At 50.3% G+C, this 9,081-nt stretch overlaps 1 pseudogene; it reads left to right on the forward strand.

The window, feature by feature from the left end:
- The first annotated feature begins 1,883 nt into the window (after window positions 1-1,883).
- On the forward strand, window positions 1,884-5,345 carry LOC102262277 (annotated as a pseudogene).
- The last annotated feature ends 3,736 nt before the right edge of the window (window positions 5,346-9,081 follow it).

The following is a 9,081-nucleotide window of genomic DNA, read 5'->3' on the forward strand; positions in this document are numbered from 1 at the left end:
GCTCTCCAGTTCCATCCATGCTATGACAAATGGTAAGGATTCCTTCTTTTTTACAGCAGAGCTACACATACAGTGGAAGTGCTATAGAAGGGGGAGAATGGGTGTTAGAATTTATTAGCTTCAGGAGAGTTCAGAGATAATCTCTAAAATTTCTTATTAATTTCCTTTTTAAAGAGAATTTAACTGTGCTCCTCCTTAGAAGTTTCTAATTTCCAAATCAAGATGTGTTTCCTATTCATTCAATCAGTTTAATTTTTTAGGCGGCATTTTTCTAGTGGTGGTGTTTGTTTTTCTTGCCTGAGAAAAATTAAGGCACCCAAAGACAACTGTATATTGGCCATTTTTCAGTTGATATTTTCTAGTTAAATCTCCTCATTTCTGTAAAGCACTTGAAAGTCAAGGTGTCCCATCAGGAATAGTAATGAGGGCTGGAGTCTGGGAGTTCCCAGCCATGGAGGCACAACTTCCAATGTTAATTATAGGTGTGTTTGTGGCTCTTGTTTTTATTGTTCTTTGGTATCTGCAATCTCTCAGCAAATTTTCTAGAGGTGTGATGTAGTGGGTTGAGGTTTGTTGCTTTATGGGTTGAGCTGCATGATGCTCACTTTCCTAGAGTCTCATTCAACCCTCTTATGTGCCTCAGTTTCTCTCCCTGCTGTCTACAACAATCAGAAGTCAAAAGGCAATTCCAATAGAAAAGCCAGTGGTCAAGTCCAGGCCGATTTTCCCTCCTGTCTCTCCTTAGCTTTGGATCTGTCAACCGTTAACCTTAGTTCCCCCAACAGTATTAACAATACGACTCAAATAATGTCCGTAGCTCAAGCAAGGGAAGGTCCTGGATTCAAGGGACAACTCACACAAGTTCACCGAACGGGCAGGGAACTGGGAGGTCAATGGGCCCTTTGCTGCATCCTAGCACCAGGTGTATGTCTGCAGGGTGGTGCTGGGTGAGCTTTTCTGGGATCCTGCTGTATTGTGCCAAGTAAATGTCAATGTAAGAAGCATTCAAAACTGTGAACAATTGTTGAGATTTTATCTGAGCCCACCTGTCAATTGCCATGAAGCAAAATCTCAATGCATTGAAATAATGCTCTGGAGAATGGCCGTGTTCACCTTGTTTTAGATATTACCATCAAAAGTGGAGATGTATGTTTGTTGTATCAAATCCATTGGTGATAGATGGGATAAAGAGCAAAATGATACACACATACTTCTTCACTCAGGGGGATATAGGATAGAACAGCCAACAATGAACTTAATAACAATGAGGGGATTTGTGGTCTCCACAGAGCACAGTGTGTTCAAAACAAGGAAAATTCCTTTGACATTCCAAAGCTATGTTTTTGTGGATTCCAAAAGACAATAGACAGGCTCAGTTAAGTTAAAGATTGACCATTTTTTAGAGAAAATACCTGGCTACATGTAGCAACACACCAAAAACTGCTTTTTATTAGAAATGTTTTAATTTCAGGATATCCTTTGTGAAAACTTTAGGTCCCTGAGCTTAAAAGACCACCACCCAGGCATTCTCTGACCTAATCACAAGTTAGTGAGCGCCCACGTTTTGTGTGACCCCACTCTAGTTCAATAACTTATGCCCCACCTCTTACCACCAGTCATGTCCCTCCTCTGTCCCACCACAAGAGGACAAACAATCAATCCTGAGTAGTAAAAGGACCAGTAGGGTGCCAGCAGCTGCAGCTTCCTCACAAACTGTGGGCCTGGCCAGCACGTCCACGGTGCTCAAAACACAGGTCCCCCAGAACCTGTTTTCCAACTGGGAGGTGGACTGCTCCAGCCCCAGCTGCATGCCCAGGTGATGCAGTTTCACTTTAAAGAATCTAGTGATCTCCAAGAAGCTGGGCAAGGACCTCAACTCCTTGGTAATTTCCGTGAGGATGCAGGAATCCAAGAGCATCCTGTGGTCCCAAGAGATTGTGCTGCCCCGCAGTGGAGCTGTGCAGACCGACCTGGCACTGACCTTTTCCCTGCAGTACAACCATTCCTCAATGGAGGAGGCAACAATCTCCAGATCATGCTGGAGCAGAGGAAGTGCTATAAGAACAGGACCGTCCTGGACTAAAAGACACTGGCCATGGGCGCCATCCCCATGGCTGATGTCATGCAGCAAAACCCCAAGTGTGGCCAGATGCTGAGCCTCTGAAGCAGAGTCAAGGAGTCCTCCACCAAGGTGGCCGAGATCTGGATCTCCTCCCTGTGCAGTCAGTCCATCAACGAGGAGGACAGTGCCATGCAGACCAGCCCCAAGGCCAAGTCCACAGGAAACTACACTGAGGGGCAGGATGAGAGCTCCTTTTCTGAGCTGTAGGCCAGCTACAGTGGAAAGTACAGACAGGACCTGCACAAGGATGACTTCGAGAAGAGGAAGCCAAAGTAGCTGCAGTGATCAATACAAGGAATCTTGAAGCAGAAAGTCCTGGCGCTGTTTCACAGGTCCAATGTGTCAGAGAGGGACCTTCGGACTGACATGATGGGAAACCGCAGGAAAAGTGACCCCTACATGTAGGATGATGAGATCGTCTTTAGCATCCCCAGGCCCATGCTCAGGCCATACTTCAAAGGCCTATCAGACTCCACCTAGCAGATGGAGATATGAGGAATCCACATTGCCAGGACCAAAACAGACCCTCTGACTCTTGCTCACATGACGGAGAATGCGTGGGCCCTGGGATGAATACTGCTAAGTGACAGTGACAATGAATTTGTGGGCTACAGCACACCCAACAGCAAGGTGGACAAGATCCATCCCTCCTCCCTGTCCAGGCTGTCCATCAACCATTAGGACAGCGCCAGACAAGCCAATCTCAAGGCTGAGTGCTCAGAGAACCACTCTAAGGACAAGTCTGAGAACTTCCTCTCGAAGCTAGAGGCCAGCTGCAATGCCGGCCACAGGCAGGACCAGGAGGAGGATGACTTCGACAAGGGGAATCTGATAGTCAGAAAGAGGCCCATGACTCAGCAACAGAACTACCACCAGAAAGTCTTGTTATGGCTGCACACAGTCAAAGTGTCAGAGGAGATCCCGGACATTGGGCAGGAAGACTTATGTGGAGCATTCCAGGAGGTGGAAGAGGACATGGACCTCCTGTATTACATGCTGAAGAACACCAGTGACAGTGGTCCAGATATCGAGGACGATGACAGCGTCCTCAGCACCCCAACACCTCAGCTCAGCCCAACACTTTGAAGGCCTGTCTAGCAGCCCAGACATGAACGACAATCACAGTGTCCTCAGAAGCCCCAATCCCAAGCTCAGGTTATACATTGAAGGCCTGTCAGACTCCAGCTTGCAGATGGAGATGTGGGGCCTCAACAGCTCCAGCATCTGAAAGGAGCCACTGAGTCTGGCCCACCTGCCTGAGAACGCGTGGGCCCAAGGAGGCAAGCAGCCAAGCCACAGTGACTCCAAATTTGTGGCTTACAGCATACCCACCCTTCAGGTGGACAAGATCCTGGATGGCCACCCTGTCCAGTCAGCCCATGGATCATGATGCCAGTGCCATACAGGCCAGCACCAAGGCCCAGACCTTGCATAACGACTCTGTCAACATGTCTGAGAGCTTCTTCTTTCAGCAGGCAGCGAGCTAAAATGCCGCCCACAGTTCATCCCAATAGAATAACTTTAACGAAGGGAATCTGATAGTAGGAAGGAGATGCATGACCAGGCAACAGAATTACTACCCGAGAGCTGTGGAATCTATGCTCATGGCCCAAGTGTTGGAGGAGGTCGTATCCTCACAACAGGCACTGGTGAGGCATGTCCCCAAAGTAGAGAAGGCCCTGGACTTTCGGTATCACACTGTGGAGAGCTCCAGCTAGAGTAGTCTAGACATGGAGGACGAAGTAAGTGTCCCCAGCACCCCAAAGCAGAAGCTCAGGTGATACTTTGACAGCATGTCAAGTGATAGTGGCTCTGACTCAATGGCCCATGGAATTCGGTCCCCTGGGGAGCAGCTGTAGGACAGCCTGGAGGCAGAGTTCTCCATCTGGGCTTGCTTCACCAAGATGCTCCCATCCATATAGCGCTTCACCAAGTCTGTAGTCATCCCCTCCATAAGGTCCAAGGGGAAACAGGCTGGCCACCGAGTCTGCAACACAGCCCTGAATGAGTGGTTCAACAGCCTGGAAAATGGCAGCCCAGACCTACAGAACCAGCGGCAGATCCCCAGGAAGCCCGAGTGACCAGCCAAACAACATCCTCATTTCCCAGGACAAACTGTCCGAGAACATCATCCTGGTCAACAACTCGGACTGGCAGGGCCAGTTACTTTCAGACATCCTGCAGGGGCACACACTGCCTGTGGTGTGCGCTTGTTCCACAGTTGATGTCCAGGAGGCATTTAGCATCATCATCTCCTGGATTCAGAGATATTGCAACTGCAATTCTCAAGCTCTGGTAGCAGTTTTCCCACCAACCACCTCAATAGCTGGACTACATGCATTTTCTGGTCATCCTGCTGGGTTCCCAGCCCCTGGCCAGCTACAGCTACCTGGGTTCCATGGAATGTCGCTACAACAACTTCTTCCAGGACCTATACTAGTGGGACATGTTCAACAACCTGGAGTCCCAGAACACCTTGCAGGACACACACGATGTTTTTCGAGAATCACAGAGTAGGTGCCAACTGTGTCTACCTGCTGCCCATCAGAGAGGCCATGCTCAATGAGCAGCAGAAGCGCCCCAAAGAGAAGTCCTCACAGAAGCTCATTCTCTTTGTCGGGGCAGTGAAGTTTGGAAGAGTGGATTGATCTTCAGCCATGTCAAGAGATTCAGATGATGTGGACCCCTCATGTTCCAGTGTTCTTCCTGCCAGGAAGGCCTCACCAACACACTCTCCCCTCCATCAATGAGTGGGGGGCTGTCCTCCCCCAGCCAGAGTGTCCATGCAGAGATGATGGAGCTGCAGGTGGATTACTGAACGGCAGCCCAACCAATAGACACGAAGCGAATTGTGGAGAAGAAAGACCTGCCTACCGCCAAATGCACACTCAAGTGCTTCTTCCAGTCTATCCAGGCCAGCAGGCTGCCCAGTAATGGTGAGGCCACAGCACCACCCACCATGTCCATGACAGTGGTCACCAATGAGATGAAAAAGAAGGTGCCCAAGAAAACCAAGAACAAGGATGTGGAGTCCACAAGCCAGTGCATTGAGGGCATCGGTCACCTGGTTTGCAAGGCAAAGAACCAGCAGAAAATGCTGCCAGTCGTCATTGATGGCACGGAGTGGAACGACGTGACGTTCTTCCAGCTGGCAGTCCAGTGGTCCTCTCAAGTCAAGCTCTTCCCCATGTGCATCTTTTGACATTCCAATTCCACATTCTAGCCCTGCTTCTCTCCCTGCCCTTCACCCTGCCCTTGCCAAACCCAGAACACAGCTGCTTTTCTGTGAACAGATCAGTTTACTACAGACACAGACCCTGGAGACACCCGAAGAGAAACTGTTTTGAGTTTGAATGCACTCAGAGCCTGGAACCTAAGGGGGTTGTTTCTCACAGGGAGCTCCTAACTGCTCTGTTCAATAACCAGAACGCTCTGGTAAGTAGATGGTCAGGAGGGTAGTGTTGAGCTAGAGAATCATGGAAGATATGTTTTGGCTTCAGGATCCCCAGCATTCCCAGTGAAAAGGGTTATGGCCTTGAGAATCTGCCCTTCGTGGAAGCCAGGACTCTGCTTCTTTGGGGAGCCAGCTCCAGCCTGTGCCCAGACTCAGAGCTGGGTGGCAAGAGGTCAAGAGCTGGCCTCTGATTGTGGGCATTCTAAGAACAGGGAAGCCGGTCAGCCAGCCCTTGGATCCAGCTGCCAACCAGCCACTGGCCCCAGCAACACATTCTTGAGATTTTCAATGAACTTCAGCCTCACAGGGAGAAAAACAAACAAACAAACAAACAAAAAACCTGACCTTTATGGTGCACATGGCCCTGCTATACTGACTAGACAAAGTGGTCGAATACCTGAGGAGGGAACCCACCTTCATTTCTGTCTATACTTACAGAACTTTTGCTACCACCCAACAGCTGGGGGACCAATTATTTACCAGGTGAGCCCCTCCCCTTCGAGAACCCAGGAGCTAGCTCATAGGGTTATTGTAGGGACTCACTGGGTTCCTACCTCATAAGTGTTCTCTGGGTGCCTAGACAGTGGAGAGGTCTGCTGGAGGGGCTGTGATTGAGCCAATTAGTTATTTTCTCTTCCTGTTAAGGAAGCCACTGCCAAATTTGTGATTCTCTTTGGAGTCTTGGACTAAGCTGTTTTCTCATTTCATAAAGAGATTGGAGATACGATTAGGGGTCCACTTCCCAGGTGAATCTGCATCAGGTATGCCTGGGGTGAGCAGTGGGGCCCGAGGGTCACCCAGCTATCTCAGATTGGGTTGGTTTGGGCTCATTCATTCAGCAGATATATTAGTCGCCCTGACAGGTACAGACATGTCTCTAGGCACTGACCATAATCCAGTGCTCAGAGCAGACCCCAAGCCTGCACTGAAGAGCTTCCTTCTAGTCGGGAGTGATTCAGTCACACTAGGCAACAAAGGCTCGTAGTGTCCACAGGACAGCTGATGTGACGTCCTCCCAGTCTTCTGTTTCAGCAGAAAACCTGAGTCAGTTTTGGATCAGAGCCATGAGGGGAAATATAGGGACTGTGAAATCAAGGTGATGGCAAAACCCTGGATCCCACACATGTTGGGATTTCTGCAAGAGGGCAGAGATCTGAGGCTTCTACAAAATGGGAAGGAGTCAAGAGAGCTGTGCATGTGGATTTGGGTGGTGTGGGAGAGCAGTGGGAGCTCAGTGAGAGAGTCAGACCCTCAGCAAATTCATATCATTCCCCTCCTAATCCAATCTTGTCTGCACCCCTATCCCAGGGACTTTGCTCACTCATCTGGTAGAACCTCCTCATTGGCAGCTTGGCAGGTGTACCCCGCCCTGTGGGAGCTGAGTTTCAATGGGAGGCAAAGAACCACACAGGACAGCTCCTGAATTATGCAGCATGTAGGTGCAGGAGCTAAAGTTTGAGGGGATAGAAAGGCCCTGGGGTTCGTTTGTTCACTCATTGGTCAGTATTCCTGAAGCACCTACTCTGTGCCAATGAATAACATGAACACGGTGGACACCAGCCCTCTCAGTCATAATAGGAGTGTCGTGAGAGGAGCAGGGGCACTGAGAGAGCATGTCAGGTTCCCCTGGAGAAAGGGACAGGTGGTTTCCTCATTGATCCAGAGCTGTCAGTTAGGAGGGGATTCTGCCAGCCCCTCCTAGGAGGGTGACCAGGCATTTCTCTGCAAGGACTGCCAGACTGAAGATGGACAAGGAGTAGGTCGGGCTTCTGGATGGGCAGGAGCAGCAGATACAGAACCCCACGCTCTCTGAGTGGTGCTCTGGGAGGGCCATGTGGAAGGAAAGGCCAGGCCTCAGACCCTGCTGCCCACCTATCTCTATACCAAGAACCATCTCCTGCATCCTGGGCATCTGGGTGGACCAGCACCTCCAGGATTTCCCAGCCTGATGATGCTGTTGGCTTCCCTAGAGCTCAACTTTCCAGTCACTGACCTGCCAAACCAGGCCCAGAGTCTCCATTCACAGCTGCACCACTGTGGAGGAGACAGAGGAGGAGGAGGCCTCCCTGGGTGGTGTGGGTGAGTGAGCCTTGAGGAGGCAAAAAAAAAAAAGCCAGTGAAGATGGTACCATTTATTCTTCTTGGATCTACAGAACCAGCTCCAGAGCAAGATCAGGAAAATGCTCAAGAGGCAACGCCACCCTAGTGGCCTCTCCAGAGCCAGAGCCGGATCCAGGCCCAGCTTTCACTGAACTTCAATAGGCAGAAGAACCACCTGTAGCATTTGAGCAACTCACCCCAGAGCCGGGTCCAGGCCCAGCTTTCACTGAACTTCAATAGGCAGAAGAACCACCTGTAGCATTTGAGCAACTCACCCCAGAGCCGGGTCCAGGCCCAGCTTTCACTGAACTTCAATAGGCAGAAGAACCACCTGTAGCATTTGAGCAACTCACCCCAGAGCCGGGTCCAGGCCCAGCTTTCACTGAACTTCAATAGGCAGAAGAACCACCTGTAGCATTTGAGCAACTCACCCCAGAGCCGGGTCCAGGCCCAGCTTTCACTGAACTTCAATAGGCAGAAGAACCACCTGTAGCATTTGAGCAACTCACCCCAGAGCCGGGTCCAGGCCCATTGAGCAAGTCTGTTTTTTTGTACCTTGACCCACCCAGGGAGAACTGTCCTCACCTTCTCCACCTGCCTTTTCTGGAAGCCAGGACTCTGCTTCCCAGGGAGCTGGCTTCATGCTGTGCCCAGACTCAGAGCTGGGTGGCCAGAGGCCAGGGGCTGGCTTCCCATTGGGGACATCCTCAGCCCATCATGGAGGCCTGTCAGCTCAGCCCTGGGCCTCCATGTTGACCGCAACACCACTCATTCACGCTTCCAAATAAACTTGACCTTCACAAGGAGGAAAAAAAGACATGTAAGGTGCAGACCTCCCAGAAACAGTGACTGGACAAACTGATCAAATAATTGGTGCCCAGCTTCCTGGGCAGCGTCCACACCTTTGACCCCACCCACATTTCTGTGTTAATAGAGAACATTTGCTACTAACCAATGTGTGGGACCAACCATGTACCAGGTAAGCCCTGCCCCTCCACAGCACAGTGGTCACTCAGCCACCTGCTTGCTGTGTCTTCAGGTCATTGCATTGCTCTGCGCGATTGTTTCTCTGAACATGGGGAGAGCCGAGGACCAGCCTCATAGGGTTATTGTAGGAATTAGGGCTTGGAGGAGGAATCTCCCTGGGAAATGGCTCTCTGGGTGCCTGGACACTGGAGAGGTGTGTGGAGGAGGGTCTTTGGTTCTAATTGACCATTTTCTCTTCTTCTTAACAAAGCTTCTGCCTTATTTGGATTCTTCTTGGGGCCTTAGGCTAAGGTAGTATTTATTTTGAGAAAAAGATTGGAGATTCCATTAGGCATCCTTATCCTGGGTGAAGCCAGTTTAGAAATCCCAGGGGTTCCCCAGGGTCACCCAACTATCTGAGATAGGGCTGGTTTGGGCT

This window comes from Myotis brandtii, unplaced genomic scaffold, assembly GCF_000412655.1.
Source record: "Myotis brandtii unplaced genomic scaffold, ASM41265v1 scaffold3025, whole genome shotgun sequence".
NCBI classification, from domain to species: Eukaryota; Metazoa; Chordata; class Mammalia; order Chiroptera; family Vespertilionidae; genus Myotis; species Myotis brandtii.